This window comes from Agelaius phoeniceus, chromosome 1 (assembly GCF_051311805.1).
Source record: "Agelaius phoeniceus isolate bAgePho1 chromosome 1, bAgePho1.hap1, whole genome shotgun sequence".
Taxonomy (NCBI): domain Eukaryota; kingdom Metazoa; phylum Chordata; class Aves; order Passeriformes; family Icteridae; genus Agelaius; species Agelaius phoeniceus.
Window position 1 is genome coordinate 40,255,265 of NC_135265.1, and position 26,954 is coordinate 40,282,218.

Consider the following 26,954-nt stretch of genomic DNA (forward strand, 5'->3'; position numbering starts at 1 on the left):
TATTTTTTAATATTTAAAACAGAAGTGAGGTTTAATGATGAAAATTGACATTTGGCAATGCATTTCTTTTGTCCCCCCCTTCCCTCAAAAGACCACCTCTCTGTGGCCATAGCACTGATCCTTCTGACCTAGAAGTTTCTTTTTGACAATGGCCGATATGGAGATAAAACAGTTTTGTATAGTTAGAGGCAAAAAAAACAAGCCCAGAGGAAATCAATGCCAATTCATTTTCTGTTCCATGCAGCAGCATCTTAGGCAGCTTTCACCTTAATGTAAACCAGCTAAGATGGATCTTTCTAAAACCCATCTGCTCAGGTGCTCTCAACTAGAGACAAGCAACAAAATTTTTGCTGCACAAAATGAATAGAAAGTTTTACTTTGCAGAGCCAGAGTAGAAAAGTGCACAACAGAGAAAGTGTTCGAATGAGAGAGGCAACCAATTGGTGATGTTTCTTAAAGTGTGGTTTATGACAGGCCATGCAACTGCTGCAACACAGCACATTCCACAGAAGCACCTCTTGGAGAATAAAGTCACCCTCGCAGGAACCGCGGTAAACCCGAAGCAGGATGTGAATAAATGGATCAGCACAAAAGGTTGGTGAGGCTGAGCATGGCATAAGTTCACCTATCGTAGCAAGTATTATACATTGGCAATGACAGCTGTTCCCTCAGATGAGGAAAACAATTAACCTTATTCGTATTTTGCTGGGGAACCTGGTGGGCACTGGGGGGAGCAGAAGCACCCTCTGAACGCACCCCAGGGTCCTCCCGACAGGCCGGGCTATCTCTCTCGGGCGGCCCCGGCCCTGCCCCTAAAGCTGGGGAGCGAGAGCCACAGTCAGCCCCGGGAGGCAGACGGGCAGCACCTCCCCGCCGTGCGCTGGGAGCGAGAGGGAGGTCTCCTCCTTCTCTCCCTCCCCGCCCCGCTCTCTCCTCCCTCCCTGCCCGCCTGCCTCCGTGCCTGCAGCCGCAGCGCAGGGCAGGGGAGCGGCGGCGCGGCAGGCACAGCAGGCACAGCCTCCCTGCCCGCGGGCGCCCGGCGGAGGAGCAGGGCGGGCGGGCGTTGGCTGCGCCCGGCCGCGCCGCCCCCGGCTCCGCCCGGCGCTCCCATGGCGCGGCGGCCCCGCGCCAGGTGAGCAGCGCTGCCTGTTGCGCCGAGCGGAGCGGAGCGGAGCCGCCGGGGCCACACGCCGAGAAGTTTTGCGGGAAGGCGCCGCGATGTGAGTTGCGGCGCCCCGCGGATGCACTGGGTGGGGGGCGGCAGCTCCGGGAGGAAACTCGACGGGCAGGGAGCGGGGGGAAGGCGATCAGCGCTGCTGCCTCCGAGGGGTACCGCCGTGCCGTGCCACCTTGCCCGGCAGCGATCGGCGAGGGCCACCGGCGATGCCCCCTCCCCCAGCCCGTGCTGGCGAACCTCCGGTGTCCGTGAGTCCTGGGGGGTGACGGGGTCGGGATTCCGCCGAGGCAGCGGGAGATGGGGAGGGAATCCAGAGGCGGAGGCTCTGGGAAGGGGGTTGACACTCTCTCGTTTGGGAGCAAACGAGGGATTTGAGACCCGCGGCCCCTGATCCCGTACCGGAGCAACATCAGAAAAAGGGGTGGAAAATCCAGCGCCCCTCCCATCCGTGTGTGTTCCCGGGCTCCCGGCCGCTGTCCCTGCCCGGTCGGGTGCGGGCGGGCTGCCGGAGCTCGGTCGCGCTGCTCAGCCTGCGGGCGGCGGCTGGGGCGCCAAGCGGGGCTGCCGGGGAAAGGGGGCGGCGGAGGCGGGGACGGGAGGGAAGACGCCTTGTGTGTTGCCGTAGGATTTTTCCACTTTGAGACCTATCAGGACCAGTCGCTACGGTTCGGGCGGCGGTGGCCGCGAGGCGGGGGGAGGGGGAAGAGGGCATCTCCGTCCGAACGCGAGCAACAAATGGCAGCGGGGGCGGCAGCCGGGCTGCAGGACAGCGGCGGTGCCTGCTGCGCCCAGGTGAGCTGCGACGCCACCGCTGCCCGGGGAGGCACCGGGTGGAACCGGAGCGGGAGGCGCTGGAGCTGCCCCGGGGGGCTGTGACGGGGTGCGGGGTGACCCCGGCCCGGGACAGGAACGGGGGTTCAGGGGTCCCGCGGCCGCGGGGGGCTCCGTGCGACCCGGCGCACCGAGAGGGGAACGGTCGCGACCTCTGAGCCCTCATAGAAATGTGGGGATCTCTTGCAGCAAGCGGGTACTGGGTACTGTGGGAACCGCGGGCTCTTCTCTCGCCTTTCTGGCAAGCTACACGTCCAGAATTTCCCTCGCCAAAAATTTGGAAAATGCCTCAGATGTGCCAGCGAGAATTCTTCTTTCCGTTTTTGCTTCTGCCTTCAAAAATTAGGAGATTTTAGAGTATCGGTTAGAAAATGTGAAAGTGGTTGAGGCTGCAGGTTATCATCCCATCTTTCTGATTGTCCCTAGACAGCAGAAATGGTGTAATTACAGAATGAAAACAGCCCAACAACTTGAAAAGCATAAATAGACCAACTACCTAAAGAGTCAGAATGAGAACCAGGAAAACAACATTTAGTGCTCTCCTCCAATAAGTAATTCTAGAGTTATTTACATAGATATGAAAATGACAGAATAAGCTAAATCTTTTGAGATTATTTGAATTAATTAAAATGTAATAGCCATGAGAAAACGTTACAGATTTAGTAAGGAAAGGAAAACAACCCTTCCTCAAGCTAAAAACTCTGACTGGGGTAGCCTTTTCTGAATGTTGAAAAGACCTGTCAAAAATTTCTTCTTATGGTAACCTAATAATTTGTAGGTTTAAACTGGAAGGTGTGCGTCCCACCCTCCTGAAAGTGGTAGCTTGAAGGCTTTGATATAGAGCACCACAGTGTTCATATAGCTTACCTATTGATATTATTCTTAGTAATTTAATTTAAAAGTATAAGGTCCTAGTTTGATTTAAAGGGAAAGAAGCTGTAGAATTAACTTAATTTGCAAAACCCTTGCTACGTTCAGAGTCTAATTTTCTAGTTTAGTTTCTAAATAGTAAAATTGCTCAGGATTAGATTGTGGCAGCCCTTACTTGTGCAAGTTGCCTGGATTTCTGTGGGATGACTTCTACAGGTAATATTCTGATGGCTCAAGATAGCAGGATCAGGCTCATGGTCAGAGAGTTCCACCGTGCAGCACCGTGTAGGGTTGTGCCCATTGGCGCTAATGAGATGATTTGGACTTTGGCAAGAGAAGAATGTGAGGTTAAGTCTGGATCTCTTGCATTTATTCAGCTATTGCTGGCTGGGTCACTGAACCCTGATCTTGCCATCCCCTGAGATTTGCTGTAAAATTTGCACTGACTTCAGTCCAGCCAAAACGAGCTCCTGTGTGATTGTAGTTTCCAGTTGCCTTAGGGCGGGTTGAAGCTGCTGAGTGTCTTGGACATCAGGGCCTGAGTGAATGAGGATTATACCTGCAGCTATCAAGAATCAATGTGTTTTGCCTCAAATGTGAGATTAATTGAAAGAGAAGTATCATTTAATAGGCATATAAGTCTGTGCTCTGGATCCAGTCCTGAGCTAATAAAGTCCATGAGAGCTTTGCTGTATATAAATGGAATAGCAAGACTTAAGGGTATAGGTGTGATTTGTCTTTTCCATGTGCTTTATGGACCTGTATTTCAAGTCTTTTGGGAGGTAGGAAATTCTTCCTGCTCACACTGAAACAGCATTACAGTAACTAGAGTAACAGAGCAAATGCATGATATGTCAGCTCAAGAAATATCCTCCCAGCAGGAGAACTGGAATTTATAAAATTCAGCTGTATTCAGAAGTGCTAACTCAAGTGTCTAAAGCCAGAGAAAAAATGTATTACTTAATTTCAAAAGCACCTTTAGATGTTCAGTTTAATAATAAGGTGCTTCTGAGTCTTGTTTTTAAGGATATTTCCTGTCACTTCACTAGGAATATTTATGTGAGTAGTGCAAAGGATACATGGCTCACTGGCAGGAAGATTTTAAACTTTTTAATGAAGTGGATGATTTAAACAAGAAGGAATATGGGTTGAAATATTTCTTGTTGCCACTTCAGTTAATCAGAAGATGAACTAAGGAAGGTACTTCCTCTCAGAGTGGAATACTGCATTTGTAATGACTTACAGGATTTGCATGTAGCTACTGTCCTTGTTGTTATCTGCATGCTTGGTCCTTTGATCAGTACTCATTAGAGAATGCAAATTAAATTAGTGTTCTGTGGCTAGCAAAATAATGCCTCTAATTTTGCCTCATTCAATAAACTTTGTTCATAAGCTTAGAGAAAACTCTTGTGAAGCAATTTAGAAACTTATAATAATGTTAAACAGAACCTTATTTCAAAATGATGGTATTTTGAGCCAAGAATAAATTATTTGAGTTCACAGAATATGTGGCATTTACATTGGCTTGTTTGGCCACACATTTTTAAGTTGATATTTTATTTACTAAAAGTAACCTCTAGAAAATGCAATTTTGATAGGGGCACTTCAATACTGGTATGAATCAAATGCCAAAATGCCAGTATGTCTACTGAAAGTACAAGCAGAAAGGATTTAGGAATTTCTCAGCACCTTCAATAAGTATTTTTAAAGGGATTACAGCCTGTGAATATATGGATGAACAAGGTATATCTTTTGCTCTTAAATCCAATGTGCTGTAGGTGAAGTAGCATCAAATTTAGAGATGTTTTGGTGAATTTAATCTCTGCTTCTAGTTTCAGTCCAGCACTTTTCATAAGTGGTTTCCGTGCTTCCGTCATTCTGGCGTGGTTTGATAGTCTGGATGCACAGCAGACCTGTGGGTGCATCCTAGGGGGAAAAGGAGAGTGATGTGGTATTGGCTTTACTCACTGCTTCATCAGAGCATCAGATAAACAGTTGCTGTAGAACTTGCTGTGGAGGAGGATGTCATTAGTTCACAATGCTTAAAGATGCATGATCCTGCTTCATGGGGATTTCTGTGGGTGACTGGTGCCTGTGTCTGTACTTGCCACTGATGACCTGCACTGCTTATCTCCATCAGCACCTGTATCCAGTGCTGGTTTGGCTTTACATGCTTACTTTGAGCTTGGAAATGCAAATGCAATGCTTACTGTTACCAAACAACAGAGCATCTTTTATTTCTCTCTCTGGGCTCCACTGAGATCCTTCACCAAGCAGATCTTTTTAAAAAACAGGCGTATTTCTGACTGATTTCTGCAGTGGATGTGGGGAAGTCCTTTTCATAAGGATCATCCCTGCTCCTGAGTTCTGTTTTCCATCAGCAAGGAAAAGGCAATGGTTGCTGAATTTAAATGGTGTTTCTTTCTCTGGAGAGTATGAACTTTTGTAGTGATGAAAAAAAGAGAGGTAGACAAATGGGAACAGATGAAGAAGGCCTGATGCCCACAAAACAAGAGAAGTAGATGACAACAGGGAGAAAGTAGTGGCTGATCTGAGTAGTTTGACTCTTGAAGTTGAGGTGATCTGGGCTGTACCATAGCCCTCTGGCTTGGCTCCGTGCTGTGCCATGGATTTGCCATGCCCCTGCCATGGGCCTTCAGAGAAGATGCGTTGGTTGATCTCAGTGGGACTAGAAGCCTTGCTGAGGAATTGAATTTGGCTTTTTGTATCTCAGCTCCACTGACAGAAAGGAGATAAAAATGCCTCTTGAGGAAATGGGACTGGTAAAAAGCCTTTTCAGAGATACATTGATCTGGATAATTGGACTTTTTACTTAAACAGAGATGAAAATTACCACTACAGATCTTGATATACTTGATTAAGGTTTACTTCTGCTTTTCAGCTAGCTAGAGTGTGTGTTTGAAATTAATTTGGCACTTCATTAATAGCCATTTCATAAAGCTGCTAACTTATCCTTTGAGAAGAAGAAAAAAGTTAACCTCTGCTTGCCAAATAGTACTATAAAGATTCGCTAATAGGAAAAAATGAAAAGTGATAGAAGTGAGTGACATACATAAATGGGATGCTACTCTGGCCTGGAAGCAGGAAAGCAAATGGACACTATTTAATTATTTAAGGAACAATAAATGAGAAGTCCGGTTCTCAAGTGACAGTAAAAGAAGAGATGAACAGAATTTTAAAAGGTTAGGAGCAGGAAACAATGTATAAAGAAAATAGAAGGTGGACTTGAAGGGAGCAAAGGGTCAAGTGATGGACTTAGGATTTCTATGGAGTTTTCAGTTGGAAAATATTACCTCTATATTGTGGTGCTTGCATAACAACCAGTATTTCTCTGAAATTGTGGAAGTTTTAGCACACAGTGTCCTCCTGGGAGGTCACTTCATGTTCCCACTTCATCCTCTGGATGCACAATCTCAGTTAATAGGGCATGTGCTTTTAAAGATGGCATGCCTTAGGTGTCGGGCTCTCTTAAGGGGCTTACTTCATGGATGTTGTTAGTTGTAGTGCTGCTGTCACTTCTGTCAAAGTTGCTTCCTCCACCAAACAATAGCATTGGTTTTAAACAAAGTATTTTTTGCAGTTCACCAAAATTGGGTTACACACGTTCACAACTTTACTCACTAAAGATACGTTGTATGTAACGATCATAAGTATTCAGCATTTCGTTACAAAAGTTCGCATTGGGAGTTAGTGGGATACATGAAAAGCATGTGAAGGCTGTTTCCCATATGTAGATTACAAATGTGTATTGTTCTGGTGGAATTTGCTTCATGCAAAATATTCTTGTAATGCTTACAAAGCGTACATTTTTGTGTGCTTGTGAATAATTTGCAGCAAAAGGGTGAAGCCTTTGGATGTGGAAATAAATCCATGGTGCTTGCCATTGTAAAGGCATTGCAATTAAAAGAAAAGGAAAAGCACTGGGTCAACAGTGTTGAATTCCTGCTAGTATTCCCTCACCTTTAAAAGCAGAGACAAATGCTTCTTCCTCTTTAAAGAGGATCTGCAACAAAAAATTTTTATGAAATTGCTTGTTAGGTCATATATGGTTAAGCAAGCAATAGTGGTTATATATCTTAGTGATGAAATGTCATCTTATCAGCATTAAAGCCAAAATAAATTTACGTTACCGGTGTTTTAATTCTTGATTTTTTAACCTGTTTCTAATCTGTGTTTGTAAATGAAAATAGGCACAATCTCTTTAGACTTCCACTTCAATTATTTTTATTTTTAATTCTTCACATAGTTTGTATATTGCTTTCTATACACTCTTTTATTAAAAAAAAAAAAAAGAAAAAACCCAGAAAGCCTTTTCTTACACTTGTGAAAATACTTCTGTAGTGCTTTTTTTCATGTGAAGATTTATTTGGAAATGTTGATATTCTGTTATAATTATCTCCATCTATGAAAAAAAAAAAAAAAAACAAAAAGGGCATTTGCCAGCAGCAAAAATTGTGGAATCAATAGGAGTTGCAGAAGAGGGAGGGCCCTCAACAACAGGAGACTGACTGTTTACACTGGAGGTTGGTAAATCTAGGGGTCAGTCTTTATAGTAAATCTTGCTAGAGCTGGATTTGGTTTTTTGGGTTTTTTTCCCTAGATGTACTGCAAATGGTCTTTAAAATTTATCTTGATTCTTACATTTTATTAATGCAATTATTGTTATAAATGTCAAAAGAGTGACCCTTAGTTCTTTTCTCCTAAAATGAAGATAACAGGCTAATTCTGCCATTGCAACCTTCAAATAGAGTGATAGTGTTTCTAAATGTTTTTTTGCCCTTGTTTTCAGCTTTGTTGACACCAAGTCATCGAGATGAGAATTGGTGACTTTTAAACAGTCTATTTTTAACAAAGTTTGTAATAGAGTATTACTGTTCATGAATGTGTGTCAGTCCCAGTTTGCACAAGCACTAAAAGGGAAGGCTTGTACCAGAGGAGATCTGCTTCTAAGTCCTCATTTTCAGTTTTGTTGTTCTCTGGGTGTTCCTGGTCCTGTTCTTCAGGTGGGAGTACCAGTTTTACTCTGCTGCTACAAGGACATCTCCTCTTTTTCAAAGCTGAAATATTTCAGACCGAAACCTTTTTCAAAGGAATGGTCTAAATCCTGTTATAAAATGAGATACAAGTGGGAAATTTTGGTTGCTAGGCTCTTCTAACTTAGAGTGAAATAACTCCTCAAACTTCAGATCACAGTATTTCTTAGACCTTTAGTTGTCACTTCAAACACACTGCATATAACCAAAGCACACAATTCAAATAGAATAAGAACATCTCAGCTTTGATTGAAAAGCAGCACATGGATGACAGCATGCAATCCAGGTAATCCTTTCTTTTCCTGTGTGTTTTGAGGCTGCAGAGCTGACACTGTCATGTCCCTATACACTGGATTTGTGATCCCTTCCTGGTTATAAGCAAGACCATTGTCATTGAAGGGTTAATATTTTCTGTTCAGAAAATGTATTGGTCATTTTCTCTTTCCAGAGTCTTTCACAGGTTTTGCCCTTTGACAGAAAACATTTAATCTGTATTCTGCTCATCACTTTCATCAGTTACTTGGTGTACTTATTGGCATCTCTGATGCATAGTGGGTGTTAGGAATAATTTCTTGACAGAAAGGGTTATCAAGCTTTGGAACAGGTGTTTGAGTCACCATCCTTGTAGGTGTTTGGAAGATGTATAGATAAGGCACTTAGGGACATGGTTTAGTGGTGGACTTGGCAGTGCCGAGTTAACAGTTGGACTCAAAGATCTTTTCTAACCTAAATGATTCTGTGATTCTATAAATACTTTATTTTGCTAGAGTAGGACTTGACAGGATTTAGACATGCAAGAAACCTAAATCTTTGGCTCAGGAAACAATCCTGATAGATACAAATGGTATTTCAATAACTTTCGATCCAAAAATGTTTCTTGCAAAGCGACAGGACTGTTCTTCTTGCCAGTCATGGCAGGTGCTCCATCTGTACAAATACCACCTAATTTGAACGAGTCAAGCTTAACAGTTTGGTTTTTTTTCCCACTATCTGCCACATTTTCAACAATTTTTTCTCTATTCCTTAAACAAGTGTGAGGCAAGGCAGCAGTGTGGAATGAAATGGACACAGGCCAACCAATTACTTAATTATAGTAGGTTTTTTTTCAACACATTGAAAAGCAACAGTCAGTGCAGTGTCAGTGGCATTGCAACTTCCCTTGGTTGTGGGCAAAAAAAAGGAAAAAAATTGCATGAATCTGTTAAAAATGGAAATGCATGCTGTTGTGTTGTCTAATGCCATCTCAGCCCTTCCCATTGTTATGCTGTGTGAATAACTGTGGACATATCAGCTGTGTGCTGTTTTTTCATTCTGGTTTGTGCAGCAATAATTGATGTACCCTCTTGAATTCAGGGTTTTTTTTCTGAGAACAGCCCTTTCTCACAAGCTTGCCATAAGGGATATTTGCTATTACACCTTTGCCACTGATTTCAGCTATAAATGCACATCTAATTTCACAGATGTGTATTTATTTTTTCCATGTAAAAAGCGGTCATGCTAGGGATCTTTCTGGAGGTGAAATCTGACCACAGGTCAGATGCAATAAAATATGTTTTACATTATTTTCAGGATTAGTTTGTATAAAAGTACCATTCCAATCTGGACATTCCATGACTGTGTTATCACCACAAACATACTTTTACAGACCCTGACCATTCTCCAAAGAACTTCCCTGAGAGAAACAATCTCTATGCTGTGTCAGCTCCATGCACTGTCATCTTAGTGGTTTTTTTCACTGTGGCATGCATGACTTGGCAGTCAATGCTTTGATGATAAGTAAGTGGATTTTAAAAGCTTATGGACGTTTGAATTAACTGGGAAATCATTAGAATAATGTAAAGTGAGTGAGGTTGTACAGGTCCTTTATTTTCCCCTTGCTGTGGGCTTGCAGAGTAGGTGTTCTGTGGGGTCCCAAAAGGTGTCTTGTTGACTGGAGTTAGTGTGTCTTGTTCCATTGCAGCAGTATTTTATCAGTGAGCTGAGACTGCTAGTTTTAAATTCTGATTCTTGAAGCTGTGGAGTGCAGCTTTGAATACCGAGTAAATGCTTGGGCATTTGCAAAGGGAGATTAAAAATATTATCAGGCTTGCAGAGCAGTTCTTCATTGATGTAAAGCATTGGTGGGCTAGGGGCTGATTCTGTGACCTCATGTGTTTTTCCATTCACTTGGCTGCTCCAAGTAGCCTCCTCCATTTCCTATGCATCCACCGTTTCCTCAAATTATTTTTTAAAGGTATTTTGTTGCCTTTCTTCTAAAAGTATGTAAGACCAGGAATTTCTTCTAAAAGTATGTAAGACCAGGAATTTATTAAATATCAGTATTGAAGTAGAATTGACATTTTTGTAAATGTAGATGTGATGTGTGTATGAGGAGTTAATGTGAATTTAAAAGCATTTGGTCTCAGCCCTTCCCACCTTGTTTCTGCATTTTGGACCAGCCACTTGCAGGTAAAGGGCACTGACAGGGTAACATTTTTGTGACTTTAAATACCACAGCTGACAGAGAAAGATTGAATTTTTAAGGATCAGCTATCAGGGAAATGCACTTCAGTATTCCCATCTAGGAAAAAAAACAACCATGTTTGTTTTTAATTACAGATACTGAGCTTGTTGTGGTCAGTTGATGCAGAGATGAAAATTTTGTGGTAGTGAAAACTGGAGATTGGTGAGAGGTGAGCTTCTTGCTAACATTGCTATTACTCAGATTCACTGTTTTTACTCATACACCTGACTGTTCTTGGAATTACCTAGCAGCATTTGGCATGGAAGTGTTGCTCCTGGAAACAGTTTCAATCAGAGAAATTAGCCATAAACTTTGACCCTTTTCCAGTATAACTTAGACTAGATGGCTTTATTTGACAACTTAATAGCTGTACCTAAGCTGCCTCTAAAAATATTTTGCACTTGAACTCTATTAGTCTTGAATATATTACTTTTTCAAATGAATTTTTATAGTTCCTACTAAATAAAGGTTGAACCTGGAAAAGGGAAATTAAAAGCAAGTGATCTGTATCTTCACTTACAAAACAAATACAACATAAATAATTACATTCTTCTCAATATTTTCACACCAGCATGGGAAAAAAGAAAAAGCCCATCCGTGTAAACCTTCTGAAAACTGTTTCCTGTGCCATTGCCTGTACTCCTTCAGGTTAGAAAGAAACACTGTATTCTACAGATGCCGTAAGGAGAACATTGCTATTCCGTGGTTGTGGCAACAAGCAAAGAAAACACTGGGCTGTGCTGTAGCTCCCCATAATGGTGAAAGCCTTTAATTTTTCATTTGGGATTTGACCCTTGGTTCATTTGAAGGGTGAACTTGATTTCTTTGCCCCTGCAGAAAAAGACCCAAACCAAACAGACTAAGCAAAAGCACTGGCTGCTGTCATTACTAATTCATCAGGTGTGACGGGGTTGGTGTTCTTCAGCTTGGGTTTGCGTGTCAGGATTTAGGGAAAATGGAATGAGAGGGAAGTGATGTCTATAAAGAGCTGGCAGGGATGTACCAGATAAAATACCCCTGTAAGAAGGCACATCTGAAGAGATGAAAGGCAGAGTAATCAGCACCTGCAGAAACGTTTCCTTTAAGGTTTGTACTTCTGGTGAGAGGTAAAAGATAAAACATGCCACTAATACTACAGCATGTCCTTGCTAAGCCTACAGCTGCTTTCTTGGCAGCCCCAATGGAGGTATCTTGCTGGGCCCTGAGAAAACGAGTGTTTTGGACATACACAGGTCATGAGGATTTGTCAAGGCTGAGACATGAGCCCTGGTGCAAGGGCCAAGTCACGGAGCCCCTAATGCATCCAGGGAGGCATCTCAGACAGGAGCTCAGTGTCTGGGCTCACAGCTGTCAGCAGTGATGGGCATCCCTTAAAAGTTTGTTCAAGAGCTGAACTTTTCTACAAAAGTAGAGTTTCTTTATAGGTTGGGTGGCTGGTCCAGGGTGAAAGAGGAATGATGGCAAGTTTTTAGTACCTGCTGCTGCCAGATTCAGTTACACTTACTGCACTCTAAAACACCAGTTTGACTGTTAACATGAGTATTGTCAGTGTAAGTAGGCAGTGTTTTTAGTTGCTGTTGTTTTCATGAGGCCTTCAAGGGTGTGATTGAGAACTACATGAGGGCTTTTCCAAAACCTTACTGAGCAAAAGGGCTCGATTCCTTTTCCCTAATGAGTGGCATGCTGCAGGGGTGAAATGGATAGATGAGATTTATGTTCTCAGCACTGGGTGGAAGGGAGTCCCCATGTGATTTTCTCAGTATGGGTTTGCAATATTTTCTAACTTGCCAGGCACTTCTCCTTTGTTTTGTTTTGCTTCCCCAGTACTTTCAAAACCTTGTTCTAGTTTTCCTCTGGACCAAAGTGATGTTTAAAGAACAAAGTCCAGGAAAGATGTTGGTACAACAAAGAAAAAAATCCTAGAAGAGGCTTAGGAGGTCTGAAATGGGAGGTGAATAGTTCTTTTTCTTTCTTAGGGGAAAATGGTCCTTCTAAATAAGAAGGTAAAGTGTTCTCAGGTGACAGAAGAGTCTTCAAAATGCTTAAACAATATAAAATCTCTGTTTCCCTATCAAGGGGAGGAAGATGTTTTATTATAACATAGACCTGTAGTAAGGTTAATAAAAAGTAAATTTTGTGTAATTTTCCTTGAAAATATTTTGATACTAATGAGAATCTTTACAGTCTCTAAACTTTCTAGAACTTTCTTTTTATCCTGCTGTCTCCCCTTTTCACTTCTGTTGCTCTCAGAAAAAGCTGTTTACCCTCTCTTCGAGGTGTCAGCTACAGAGAACTCTTCCAAGGCACCAGCTTGACCCTTTATGTGGGCTAAGGGTTGCATGAAACAGGGCAGCAAGAGTCTTTCAGTGCAGGTGCCCAGAGCTGGCCTTCCTGTACCCTTGCTGGAGCTGGTGGGAAAGAAATTGGATTTTTTGAGAAGAAGAAACCACAGGAATGTGCCTAGGTTCAGACCTGAGACTGGGGTTGTACAGAGGTTGTGATTAGATTGGTATTTAGTTTGGAAGCATCAGTATTATGGATTTATTTTTCCTTTTTTGCTTGAAAATCACTCATATTTAAAGATTTCAGGTAAACCTGTGTCTGAGCTTGGTGGAATTGCTTTGATTTATGTGGGTGTAAGGCATAATAGATTTATGTCCATAATGTGCATGCTGTCTCAATTTTTTACAGACTTATGCAAAATAATAATGAAAACACCTTGAGAATGGATATTATTTGTACTGATTTGAACACAGGATATTTCCAGATGGAAAGTGAGGTATTGTTCCTAACTTGCAATATAAAACTACTTGAAATAACTGTTTCTGGGACTTTAGTATCATCTATTGAATTCATATCTACCCTTGTCATCTGACAGACTACTAAAACAAGATTCTGCTCAAAATGATAGAAGTGACAGTCATACAATGCATTTCATTCCTGCTGAGCTCTGTTAGGTAGTTAGTCTGGGGAGATTTGGATCTCACTTCAGTCATTCAAGGGCAGTCCTTTGGAAGCAATTTGCAGAATATGTAATTGTGCCCATAAATCCCTCGCTCCCCCCTGCAAATAGGGTAGAATTCCTGTTGCCACCCTACTGTGTTGAGGAAATAGCATTTCCCCCCCCCCTCCTTTTTCAAAGCAATTGTGGTGAATTCCCTCTGCCACTGGCCATGCTTTCATTCCTCTGCAGTGTGGTTACATAGAATTGCTTCTGTGTTCTGTCAGTGTTTGATCCCTTCCAGCTGGCAGTGAATCGAAGAAATCAAATGTATGGACACCCAAACTGCCCTTAGCTACACTTGTGAAAACCTGTGGCGTTATATGCTTGGCTTGGAAAGGCTTAAGAAATCCCATGAGATCTGCTCTGCTGAAAGTCGCTCTGTAAATGTTAGACAGGGCTGTTGTTTTTGTTCTAGTACATTTTACTTTAAAGCTGCACCTGAGCTGCAGTTGATGATACTGTTTCATAACTTTGAAAAAGAGGGACAGATTTGGAGTATGAGATGTGCTGTGCTGTCAGTGGAGTTTGTCACTGAAACTGTCATAGCTGGGTGCCATGGCAGTGTCTGTGCTGTGAGAAAAACGCGCTCAGTGGGGTTCTGGTTCCTGGCAGCGTTCAAGCTACTGGTCACCATGCAACCATCCTCCTCAATGTGGGAACTCAGCACATCGCTCCGGATGTCCAGAGTTGCCAGGAGAACCCTTGGGGGGTCTCAGAAATCCTGGAATGTTGCCAAGAGTGTTTGGTGGCTTGATTTTGATCCATCCACAGAAGTGACAGCAGTTTGAGGACATGAGAATCACTTTAGAGTGAAGGGTGTAAGAGGGACACATTTATAGGGTGAAATATAAACTTTAAGGTTTTTGGTACAGGGGGGTTATGGAGACAAGATGGAGGGATCAGGGCGTGTCTCGTCCTTCTTCTTTCTTCTTCTTGTCTTCCATCTTCTGCGGTGATATTGGCACTTGGGGATTGGTTTATGGTGAAGGTGCACTTGCCAACATGGGTGAAAAGTATTGGAAAATAAAAGTAAATATCATGTACGTAGATTTTAGTATAAAAAGACATGACCGCCCCTGAGTGGTCACGAGTGCCCTTGGCTGTCTCGCAGATCAGACCTCTGTTGGGCAGACAGAAAATTTTGTAGATAAGAAACAATAAACAATCTGAAGATGGAAAAGCTGAAGAGTCCAGACTCGTCCTTTGAAACGCGTGCCACCCAAGAACCACCCTACCCGTGTCGGGGCAGAGACAGACAGCCGAACCGGACACCTCAACAGCCTGATCTCCTTTGGGAAAGAGCCATGGCCATCTGCTAGCAGGGTTGGCAGCAGTGGTGTCCAGCACCCTGGGGTATCTTGGTGGACCCTGATCTTGCACAAGAGCGAGTCCCAGGCAGCAGAAGATGTTTCTTCTGAGCCAAGAAAACTGTGTTTAGGTCTGACACGTTCCTAGCATCATCCAGTATAGAGGAAGCACAGGTCTGAGGAACCCCTTTGGTCTTCTGGATCTGGGGAATCTCTGGGTACTGGTGGTGTAGCTGAGTGCCCTGTGACTGTGAAACGTAGCATAAAGGAGATGTACCTTGGTGAATGGAGGGGCCCATATGATCCTTTTGCTTCATGTTTAGTGCAGAACCACAGGAAATAACGTTCAGCCAGATACTGTACTGACACAGCATCTTTGACTCAAGCTGATCTTTGCCAATATGGAGGATACTTCATGCAGCTGGTCCACAAAGAACCAAAGAGCTTGAATAGTTGTATATACTTCTTTTTAAAAGTGTTGCAGTGACCTGAGCAGATTGAAGTTGCAGTCAAAAAAGTCCTGCCCTGAGTCATTTACTTTAATTCTTGGTTTCTGTTTCTTGGGATCCTTGGGAGACAAGGAAACAAATTATGAGATGTGAGGAAGGTAAGCAGAAGACAGGATGACAGGTATTACACACACCTCCAGGACTGTCATTGGGTATTTTTATCTACTTCTAAATTGTGGAAAATTTTCAGAAAAAGAGTTCTCTGTATTTTTTTCCTAGACTGAATGGAAATTTTGCCATTGGTTAATATAGAAAGGAAGTCAGAAATATCAGAATTACATGTGAATTATTTATGTATCCAATTTGCTGCTGTGAATGGAGGAACAAGGATCTTAAATGCTGTTAATTACTGTGGATTTTATTTCACTGACTATGGTCTAGCTGCAGGCCATGTGACCTGGCAGTGACCTGGGTGCCATGCAGTTTAAGGGCACATCTGGAAGGGAGGAGGGAATGTGCAGAGCATTCATTGCTGGGTAGTCAGCTGACATCTGGAGGTTTTATCATGTTAGCAGAGAAAAGTGATGTTTTTCCTTCAAGTCCTTAAGGATTAACAGCTTTGTTTATACTTCTTCTGGTATGTCCAGAACAGAAAAAATAATAGAAAAAAACTTACATTTCTGTAGTACAGCATCTTCACATTTTTATTCTGTGCTTCCTATATTCAAGGGATTTCCTAGCAAGAATAGAAACATCTGCAATAGCAGCTCCTATTTATGTTAATCTTTTCCAATCAGCATGCAGCCTGAAATAATTACAATAAATGCACTGTCTGCTCCAAACACTCACAACTTCCATTTATTTCAGGCTTCTTTGCTTCGCAAGTCTGAGAACATAATCCTTCATTCTGCTCTGCTTCATCCCCTTTGCATGAATTTATCCAACAGTATCTTTTGTCAGCTTCATTAACAATGGTCATGCCATGATAAATTACATAAATTGAGAAGTTTTTAATTAACTAAGTTAACAAAACAGCCCCACAAAGCATAATAAATTTAATTAGGTAACGTTTTCCTGTAATAAGTCTGCACATGAGGTGTGTAATGAAGTAGACCAAAGTAAAATCTGTAACCTGAAGGTTTTTAGATTTCATAGCTGCAGAAATAGTTTCTTTTTGAGAAAGGTATTTTTATAAGATCATGTGCTAAACGTACCTTGTTGTGCAAAGGATTATGCAAACTTGGCAGAAAAACAATAGTTACTGACAAAGACATGACTAAAAGTATGTTTAAACAGAAGAAGACCTCTTCCAGTCTTTCCCCCTCTGCTTCTGCCAGAGCTGCCCCCCAGGTCAGGGTCATTCTCTCCAGCTTGGCAGTGGTGCTTTGGCTCTGGTTGGGTGAGGTTTTTTTTTATTCTGGACAGAATTTACAGGTGTTTTTGGTCAAATTGGCTAACATATGTGGTATAAAGAGCACATTCAGAGCAGAGTCTCCTTGCTGGTGCTGTGTGCTTTTAGCTGGGCTGCTTGCCCAGGTATGTGGGAAGGAAAAGTAAGATCAGCCTTGGCTCGTGTAGAGTGCTGTGGATCGACTTCTCAGGTGTCCTCTGCAGTTAACAGCATCTGTCTTTGCTTTTTCTTTCCTAAACTTGCATCCAAAAATATTAAGATTGTTATCCCCTGCCTCCTACCCTCTTACACAGCCCAGCCAGCTGGCTGCTTTTGCTTGGGCAATGCTCCCACCTAAGGAATTGGGTTTAAAAATAAGACCTTTGCTTTTCCTTTATATCCAGGACAGCTTTGTGACAGTAAATGGTACTCTGATTTTGATGGTGAGATAAAGAAGCAATTAAACAAAAACCAGTGGGATAGGACACAGAAAGGAACTCTTTAATTTATCAATTTTGGTTTGCATTTCTCCCAGACTCTCTGCAGTCACAGAGAGCAGTGCAAAGGGAGTACATGGGTACATCCATTTACTGTTTTGGTTTGGTGATGTATAAAGTCAGAGTTGGGTTTTGTAATTGTCTTTCACAAGTGCAAATGAGTGTATATTGAAGGCTGTGAAAAATAGCTATCAGTATTTATTATCTCTATGAAGTGTCCTTTTTATATTTTAATTTAGGGCTGATTTAGAGAGGCAAGTTTGATCTCAGCAACATCAGTATACAGTTTGGGGTGGATCTCTGGTTTATGGAGTCCACTCACATTGTTTATCATCAAACTCTGAAACCAGGGAATGGAACTTTTGGACATTCTGTGAAAAATACATAGCACTGTGTCATCTGATGTGTGTGTGTATGTAATTATTCTGCTATCTGCAAGAGATATGTAGTATTTAACCAGGTGAGGTCTGTTGTGAAGATGGAATGGCAACTTACCTGAGCTGGTGAATAGCTCCTAACCAGAAAGGTCACAAAATTGTGAGAGGTAGATCTCTTACAGTTTTCTGACTCACAGACTACAGTTAATTGTCCATCAGAAGACATTATAAAGCCTTTCAGCATGTGTATATATCCTATCTCTCTCTGCTCCTGCCTTTTTACAATCAAGAGTGAAGCAGCTGTAATTCTAGAGAAGGTAGGAGGGCATAAAGTTTATGTAGCAGAAACACATCTATTTTACAGAAAATGTCCCACTTAAATTTTAGGGTTCTACCTAAACAGTTTGAGCAGTTGCCAGACACACTCCCAAGCTTGTAGGGTATTGCACAGAAATCATGATTGTACTCCTTTGCAGAATTCAAGATAACCTGTAGCACTCATAGTAGTCTGATGGCAAATAGGGGCACACAGATCTGGACAGCAAAACAAAGTGAAAGGAAAGAGTTGATAGGAACAAAGAGTAGGGGGAAAAATTAATGCACAGAAGCAGAGGGGTGAAATTAGTGAAGGAAATACAGGAATTAAAATACAAAGTGTTGGGTGAGAAAAGCAGCTCACCAGCAGTCACTCGCTAGGTGAGAACATTGTATGTTCAGGAGGATACTAAAGCAGACCTTCCCCGAAGGTTTGTGAATCCTCCAGGTGAAGGACCTTGGGATGAACAAGGAGACCCTTTGCTTCCTAAAGTATTACAAGTTAGGTAACTGAGGCAGAGGAATTTTCTAATAGTATCTGGAAAAGAAGATATTAGAAATTAAGGTCTTGATGACAGGAGTATGTCAAATTAATGCATGATGTATTTTTGGAATTATACAATGTGTCATAAGCCAATTTTGTTCCAGGGGAAATGTGACATCTTCTCCCTTGTGAGTGAGGTTTCCAAAGGGCTGAAAAGCAAGGAAAATGGAAAGGAAAAAGCGAAGTTGTCAGGTGGAGGAGAAAAGCATTGCCTGTGGTATTTAAATTGTATAAATTGGTGTTGATGTATCCTGCTCCTCAACCCCTTCTGATAGCTCTGTGTGTTTCTATCTGTGACTGCTACACCTGTTTTCCATTTTCAGTCTGTTTCAGGACAGTAAATTTTACCTTGCCCTGTGAAGCCAGTCATATCCTTTTACACAGCAGTGACTTCCCAGGAAGCAGAAACATGAGTCTGTACTGTTGCCATGAAATACATGCTGTGCCTCACAGCAGATCTGTTTCTTCACTGACAAAAATGTGTGCAATAGGATTTTGCTGGGCTGCTGAAAACATTTGAGCTGCAGTTTTACATACTGTATTCTTGTTTCTTCTTCTTTCAGGATCTGGACTGTTTAGAAAGAAAATGTAGAGGTAACATCTGCAATCTGATGTGTTCTTTCTTTTCAGAAAAAATACTGTTTCTGGCATTCATGTTGGGAGAGAGGAGCCATCCTTTCCAAGACTTTCAGTATAGGTATGAAAATGTTCAAAGAGCTGACAGTTAGTAATTATTATTCATTGGTGCTACTTTGCTTCTAGTACAGTGAACATATTTTTGAAGTAGAATTAAATCCAAGTCTCTCCAGGGGCTGTTGGTATTTTGCTAACGCTAAATTAAAGCGTGCCATGTGCTGTGCACTAGAGGTGGTCAGTGGTGGCTTGACAGAACTTAATTGTGTGTGTGGCAGGGGTGCTCTGAGTCACTGCGTGGTAGGTGTGATGCAGCTGCAGTCTGGTGGGAAGTCACAGCCCCTTGTGTTTTCATGAACAGGAAGGAGACATTCCCAAGCTGCTTTCCATCCTGCCTGCAGGTTAGGTGGTCCAGCTCCTGGAGTGGTTATCCTGCACAGCCAATTTTTATTCCTTCTGCTCATCACTTATCCCATTGCTTTTTCAACTCCCAAGGTGTAAATACTTAAAATGAGAAATAAGCTAATTAGAAGCCATGAAATAGAGATGGAAGCTGAGCTTTCTTAAAAAATCAGTAAGTGAAGAAGCAGGTCCGGATTGGAGAAGAAGGGATGTAGTCTTTATAATCTTCAAATTTATCATCCTATTAAGCTGTTGAATCATGTGTTTGGATTTATCAATATAAAAATTTAGTAGTATTCCATCCTTGGGACATTCTAGTATGTGTTGGAAGTTTTTAAATGGCACTGCCCTGTTTTGAGCACTCATCCTCTTAATACATTTTTGGTATTGCTTTCCTTGATGAGGTCCTCACCCTTCTCAGCCAGACACTTGGAGCATGTTCACCGTCCCTAGATGATGCAGTCAGTGCTCAGGATGTTGCAGCATGACTGGGCTGAAGTGTTAGTGGGGAGAGAGCCACCACAATTTAAACTTGTGAATGGTGCACCTGAGCCAGCAGAGTCACTGTGTGGGGAAGTTTCCTGAAGAGCTGAGCTGAAGGCCTTACTCCCAGGCTCTCCTTCTTCCCACTCTCTTTTCCTTCTCTCAGTGAGGGCTGAACCAGCTCAGGCAGTCATGCACTGGGTGTGGGTAAGGTTCCCTGGAGATGGTAGATATGATCTCTGTAGAGCATGCAGGAGCTAAAGGGAAATTAATGGGATGTAATGCTCAGGTGCAGGTGAAGGATGGGGGGGGAAATCCCCCTGATGTGTATTGCACCCTCGGTGATCCTCAGTGCTGCCTTGGAGCAGAGAAGGAGAAGGAGCTGTGGCTGAAGCTCAGTGCTGTGGCTGGTTAAGTGGAGACAGAGCAGAAGACTTCAGGAGAGCAAAACATCTGAAGATTCACAGGGCTAGCGTGATATTTGGGAATTGATGTGTGGAATGGTGGCATTTTGTCAATTTGTTTTGTAATCTGTGATGACAGTAAACTGAATATTGAACAGCTTAAATCTAAGCAACTGTCATTTCATGCTTTGGTGAAGAGGGAGTGGGTGAGGAGATAGTAGGGGTAAATTGTTAATAGGAGTGAAACCAATATGTGCAGCTTTCTCTGAACCTGCCCACCTCTTTTTTTTTGGTGTAATATTGAGCAGCTGGGGCTATGCTATCTCAGCTTACCATCACTAATCAGGCTATAGATCTCTGGGGACATGCTTTCCTCTCAGTTGCTGTGGTAGAAGTCTAAGCTTATTACCTAGATTACTTGCATATAGACCAGCAAAATCACATAAACAGATTTTGAGCCTTTTTTGTCAGTGTGGTTCATGAGACATACTCTCATTTTTTGAGTGCTCTTTGTTCAGTCAGAGAAGAAACCACTTGTACTCTAAATGAGAGAGCATTTGCACTATTGCTTTTTTTTTCTTCTTTGTGTAAAATTGTATTGCTTTTAGTAGAACTAAAATTAATAGAGTTCACTGGAAATTAAATTATTCACTTTGTTTAAAAATGACATAGTCCATAGTTTTCATAGTCCTTAGTCTTCATGCCTGCCTGTAAAAACACCAGACACAAACCTGACCAACTTAGTTACGAAGTGTTTGCTGCTGTAATTGAATTTCTTCAGCTATTTCAAGCATTTTTCAGGGAGACTTTCCCCTTCCTTGAATTCCATAGGGCTTTTATCTTAAGTATCCCACTGGTGACCCTATATGTATTTTTTAATGCTGTGTTAGGTAGGTCTGTTTATGAGTTGCTGTTCTAGACTGCTCTCTCCAGAGATGTAATTTAGAACTGGTGTTTCATTCAGTACTATGCTTACCTTGGTCCGAATCTACAATTTTGTCTGTTCCTTAACTTTCAGACCGATGACTCATTCCTTTGCTTCATGGGACTGCTGCATGTGATCTTATCCCACTCTGAGATGAGCTTTGGAAATGAGCTAACAAGAAATGTTTACAGCATTCAGCATTAATCACAATTCCACAGAGAAACTTAAGGGAAAAAAAATGAAAAAAACCAGCTTCCTATAATTTGAAGATGAATCTATACCTAAGGGACTCCTTGTTTTCTCCCAGGTAGCAAGTGACAGGACCAGAGAAGATGGCCTCATTACACCAGGGGCGGTTTAGACTGGATATTAGGAAAATGTTCTTCACTGAAGTGGTGTTCTAGGCATTGAAACAGGCTGCCAGGGAAGTGGTGGAATCACCATCTCTGGAAGTGTTCAGAAGACGTGGATGTGGCACTTGTAGACATGCTTTAGTGATGGACATGGATGTGGCCAGGTTAATGGTTGGACTCAATGATCTTAGAGGTCTTTTCCAACTTCAGTGATTCTGTGATTTTAAACCATTTTAACTATCTGTTTCATATGGCTCCCTTGAGTCTTGGTATAAGCAAGAAGATGCTCTCTGCCCCTTTACTAACCTTCATGAGAAGGTGTGCAGAAGCAGATTGGTGCTTCCATTCAGGAACGGGGTGTAGCAAAACCACCTGTGGGAATCCATGTGAAAGAAGAAATCTTAGTGAGATGTCCATTGTATTTGCAGGCATTTTCTTTAGAAGAGCAGTTCCCTGCATGCCATGTCCCCGCATGACTTAGCAGCATCCTGTAGGTGTGAATGCCTGTCTCTGCAGAGCAGGATATGCAAAAGATGAGGGGATGGGTGGTGGAGGTAGACATGGTGACTAACTCTTTATTCCTGGAAGTGCACCCTCCGTGTGGAGGACGGCATTAAGTGTGTCCCAGATAGGCTTCTCGCACTGCGTCATTGCTGGGGATTAAGCCATTTTCCCCAAGGATTCTGTACTTGGCAAAAAGCTCTGCAGGAAGTGCTAGTGTGCCTCCAGATTTAAACATATCAGCACTTGCATAATAGGTTTATTCTTTATTATCCACCTTTATTTTCTGTTCTGTGGCACGGGCTTCAGATACTGCACATGATGATTTTGCTCCTGCTGCCATGTGGTCCTACCACATGGTGAAGGAAGGATGTCCACACTTGCATTATTTACTGTTCCAGAATCCAAGAGTTTTACATTGTTGCTTCACTTTGCTTTCTTCCTAGTATTTCTTCTGGTAGTTTTATTTTTATTTTTAAAAAAATCAAACATTAAGGCTAGTGATTGTTGCCACAAAACTGGTTGTTCTTATTTCCAACTAAAAGACAATTAGTGAACTCCAACTGAAAGAATTATCAGGGTGTAATTTTGCCTTTTTTGAGGAGGCAGAGGGAATTCGCTTACATCAATCTTTCTGTTTTGCTAGGTCTGTGAAGACCACAAGGCTTCACTTCTCTAGGTGATTCTAACATGTTCATGCTGATTTTGAATGATAAGGGGAAATTTGCAGTGAAGACTTGTCATGAAATTTGAGGAGTGAGTACCTTTATGCTCAAGGTAAATGAATAATCTTTTTCTGTATTTAGGTACAAGTCCCAGCCATCCCTCTTGCTGATGGTATCCTTTAGAACTAACCTGGGTTATTGTATGTGCAGAGTGCAAACTGTGAAATGATACCAGGCAATGTTTTTGTGGTTATCTGTTTGTAAGGGGTGTCACGGTAGCTAAGGGCAGTGTAGAGTTTACACTCAGCATGTTCAACTTGTCTTCCAAAGGCTGTATTCATACCCCTTTGTAGCCAGCCACCTGGGACCTCTTTTCACCTGGTAAATGTTTCTTGTGGCCATTTGGAAGGTCTGCATGACTACAGTCCACAAGATCTTTCTTCATCCTGGCAAACCATGTTTGCACAAGTTAGTAGCTAGGTGGTAAGGGTCAAAGCTAGGATTTCTCAAAAGTCTGTGTATTGGGTTCCTTCAGAGCACAGGAAAAATGTGAAAGAGGAGCATGGACTAATTCCGTTTAACAGCTTGTGCAAAATATATGTAGGAGTGTAAAGAAGAAACTGTCACTACTGAATCTCAGAAGAAGTAAATGTAAGAAAAATGTTTAGAATTCAGGGAAGAAGGAGAAAATAGTGTGCACAGATATAATGTGAAGCATCAAGTTCTTGTTCAAAAAAGAAAGCCACTCAAAGGCCATTTGGGAAATTTGAGTAGTTTTCAGTGGGCACATTCTGTTGTATCTTGCTACCAGTTAACAAGTCTCTAAGTTTTTGGTGCGTGTCATAGTTTTGGCACATACCACTGTAGCTTGCTGACTAAGGCTAGTGAAATTTGTTTTTACTGAGGATGGGTATCCTCATAGGACATGCATAAAGAGTTTGGCTGATTTATTCTTCACCTTTTGAGGGAGCTAAAATGTTCATTACAAACAGCTTGTAAAATAGCAAAGAGCATTTTGTTGTTAGTGTTATGTGAACACAAATTTTCTGTGTGATTTTATATGAAGCAAACAGAAAAAAAGCACAGCAGTTTACCCCACGTATTTGGCTTCTATCAGTATAGAAAAATATTTGCTTAAATGGATGTGACTTCCGTTTGGTGTTATAAGGGAAAATATGTTTATACTTCACTTCTATTTGCCATACTGTTTAATCTTGCTTACTTTATGTAGCCATGCTTAAATATACCATATTATATAGTATTTTTATGAATTATCTGGGCATTTGAATTTCCTCTGCATGGCCCTTTTCCACCACGAGAAAAGCAGTGAGCAGTGGTTTTCAGTACTCAAAATTAATGACTGTGGGCAAGTATGTGGTAGGCTCCTTTTTATTAGGCTTAGTACCTAAGGGAGCTTCTCTTCATTGTAAAACAGTAGTAGAAATTAAACTTGTTGTCTTGAAGTGTAAAACCAAATTGTTCAAGGCATTTAAGAGGAATTTTTCTGCTATCAGTGCTATTACTACATGAATTTCAAAAGTGTTTCTGTTACTGTGAACTTGAAAATTCAGGTGGTAGTTGATTTTTTTTTTCCCAAGGCAGGAACTGCATGATCCTGTAGGTCCTTTGCTTACATGTGGAGGTTATCCTTAAGGATGACTCCCTCAGTGGCTTTGGAAAAAGTCTGGTCAAGCAGAGGTGCCCCCCTTCTCACCTCCAGATTATCTGGACCTGAGAGGTATTGGGCAGAGATTGCCTTGCTTCTGCAGTGTCTTCTGGTGCTTGAGCTTTCCTGCAGAGCTCGGACTCCTGGGGAGCTCTGGGATTTCTGGGTTAAGCAAATAGCCTGATAGAGGGTTTGCATCATGCCAGGAGATGAAAACAGCCCTGCTGGATCTGCTGGAAGATAGCAAGAGAAAGCCACACAGAATCCCTGAGCGAATGCAGTGACAGACACCAAGCACACCCGAGGGCTCTTAGTTTGGCAAGCTGAGGGCAGCATTAAAAAGCCTTTTTTCCTTTTAAGGCTACAAATCCCAACAGGAAGCTTCAGGGAAAACCTTGGTGGCTTGTTCCTGCAGAGTTGTTTTTTTCTTTCTCTTGGCAAATGTCATATCCCTGTAGAGGGTTGTGAATTGGCCTCAGATGTTCTAAGAGAGTATTGTAAATTAAGGATGGAAAAATGTATTTCCTATTACATCCATTTGACTGACAAAATTAATAACAAAAGTTGGAATTTTAGAAAGCTTGTTCAGTGGTCTTGTTTAATTTTGAAGCTTTCTAGCTACACTTTGAGGATTATCTTCTGTAATTTGTGTACAGAAAACAGAATGAAAGTTTCCCCTTGTTTTCTTGCCAGCTTGAGTGTCATTTTGGTGCTCAAAAGCATTTTAAAAAAAACGCTCAAACTTCTTTTTTTCACTCTGTTTGGTTTCTTTAAGAGCAGTGTTTTTAAAACAGCTTGTATGAGAGTAGGCACCTAAGCTGGTGTTTGATGCATTGAATTCAGTTAATCACTTAATTGGTCCATTAGGTTCTTAGGAATTTATTTACCTAAATAAATTGACTGTGTGTGACTTGTTATCATTTAAAAAACTTCTCCTTTCAAGAGTTTACAGATAAGTTTATGCATATTTACTGGGGATATTGTCATGCTATCAATTCAGTAATTCAATTTGTTGACTTCAGTTACAAAAATGAATAAACAGTTGCAGTTTTGGTCCTTTGTTTTTGGATGCTGGTGTGAGTTAAAAAAGAAGAATACTATTTTGATTTAGAGTCACAGAGCAACATAGTAATTGTGTCTCTTCAGTGTTAGTTGGCTAATATAACTGTTTCTCAGGAAGCACTGTTCTTGTGGAAAGGAACTTCATTTCAATTAATGCTTTACACCATGTTCCTTTCAAATAGTGTTTTTAAAAGAGAACATCTGTAATTGAATCTGCTTACTTACTGTAGTCATAGTGGAAACTGTACTCAGTGGTAAGATATTTCATAAAATCTGAGTGATAGAAAACATCTTCAGCCAAGTTCTTGTTTGGAATATGTGTTTATAACTAACTGTGTTGCAAGTGAAGAACCCCATGAATTGCATCTCTTCTTTTCAGACCACACAGGTTGTACAGTCTTGTGTAACATAAAGAGGAAATAAAAATGTGCATCTGTAGGAGTTAAGCATTATGCCACAAAGCCTAGAATTACCTCTGTCTTAAGTTCTGCTGCTTTTGAGTATTTTCCTCTTGAACTGTAGTTCTTTCAGCTGTTCTGTTTAACTTGATTGGAAGTAATCATGGAATGGCTGAGGCTGCAAAGAATATCTGGAGATTACTTAGTCCACTGCTTAAGCATGTTGCTCAGAACGATGTCCACCAGGCTTGGATGGAGATGCCACAACCTCTCTCAATAACCTGTTCCAGATGTGACCACCCCCACAGTAGGGAGACGGGAAAAAAGAAAAGTAAAATATTTTCTTGCTTTCAGATAGAGTTCCTTGTATTTCAGTTTGTGCCCATTGCCTCCTTTTGCTGGGCACAACTGGGAAGAGTCTGTCTTCATTATTGTCTCCCATCAGTTGTTTATACATACTGATGAGACCTGCCCTGAGCCTTCTCCAAGCTGAACAGTCCTTGGAATCTCAGCCTCTCATACATCAGATCTTCCAGTTCTTTTATCACCTTTGTGGCCTTTGCTGACTTGTTTCAGTCCATGTTTTGCACAAACCAGGAAGCCCAGGACTAACAGCTCTGTGCAGGTGTCTCACCAGGGCTGAGTGGAGGGGGAGGAGCATCCTTAACCTGCTGGTGATGCTCTTTCTAAAGCAGCCCATGATGCTGTTACCCACCTTTCTGTGAGGGCACACACTTTGTGTCTGTCAGGACCCTGATGTTGCTCTCTGCAAGCCTGCTTTCCAGCTGATCAGGCCCCAGCATGTAGTGATGCATGGAGCTAACCAGACCCAGGTGCAGAACTCACCTTTGTTGAGCTGCATGAGGTTCCTGCCAGCATGTTCTCCAGCCAGTCCAGGTCCTTCTGGATGGCAGCACACCCACCTGGTGCATCAACTGCTCCTCCCTGGTTTTATCATCAACCAACTTGATGGAGATTCTCTCCCACCCTCCAGGTTGGTTGTGAAAATGTTAAATGATGTTGGTCCCAGTACTGACCCCTGGAGTGCTCCACTAGTGATGGGCCTCTTGCTGGACTTCATGCTGCTGTGCACAGCCTTTTGAGCCAAGCAGTTCAGCCAGTGTTCTCTCCACCTCACCATTTC

General features: G+C 42.0%; 1 protein-coding gene across 10 annotated transcripts in view; it reads left to right on the forward strand.

Annotated features, from left to right (window-relative positions):
• The first annotated feature begins 1,077 nt into the window (after positions 1-1,077).
• Positions 1,078-26,954, forward strand: part of LRRC3B (leucine rich repeat containing 3B) — a 45,103-nt gene continuing 19,226 nt past the window's right edge. The window contains exons 1-3 of one of the 10 annotated variants that reach the window (XM_077176912.1): positions 1,078-1,220; positions 18,949-19,015; positions 22,666-22,796. The gene's annotated coding sequence lies outside the window, so the exon portion shown is untranslated. Of the gene's footprint in view, positions 1,221-1,288; positions 1,426-1,816; positions 1,970-10,530; positions 10,605-18,948; positions 19,016-22,665; positions 22,797-26,954 lie in introns of those variants that run through there. The other 9 variants (XM_077176919.1, XM_054639594.2, XM_077176915.1 and 6 more) reach the window with 9 other exon arrangements.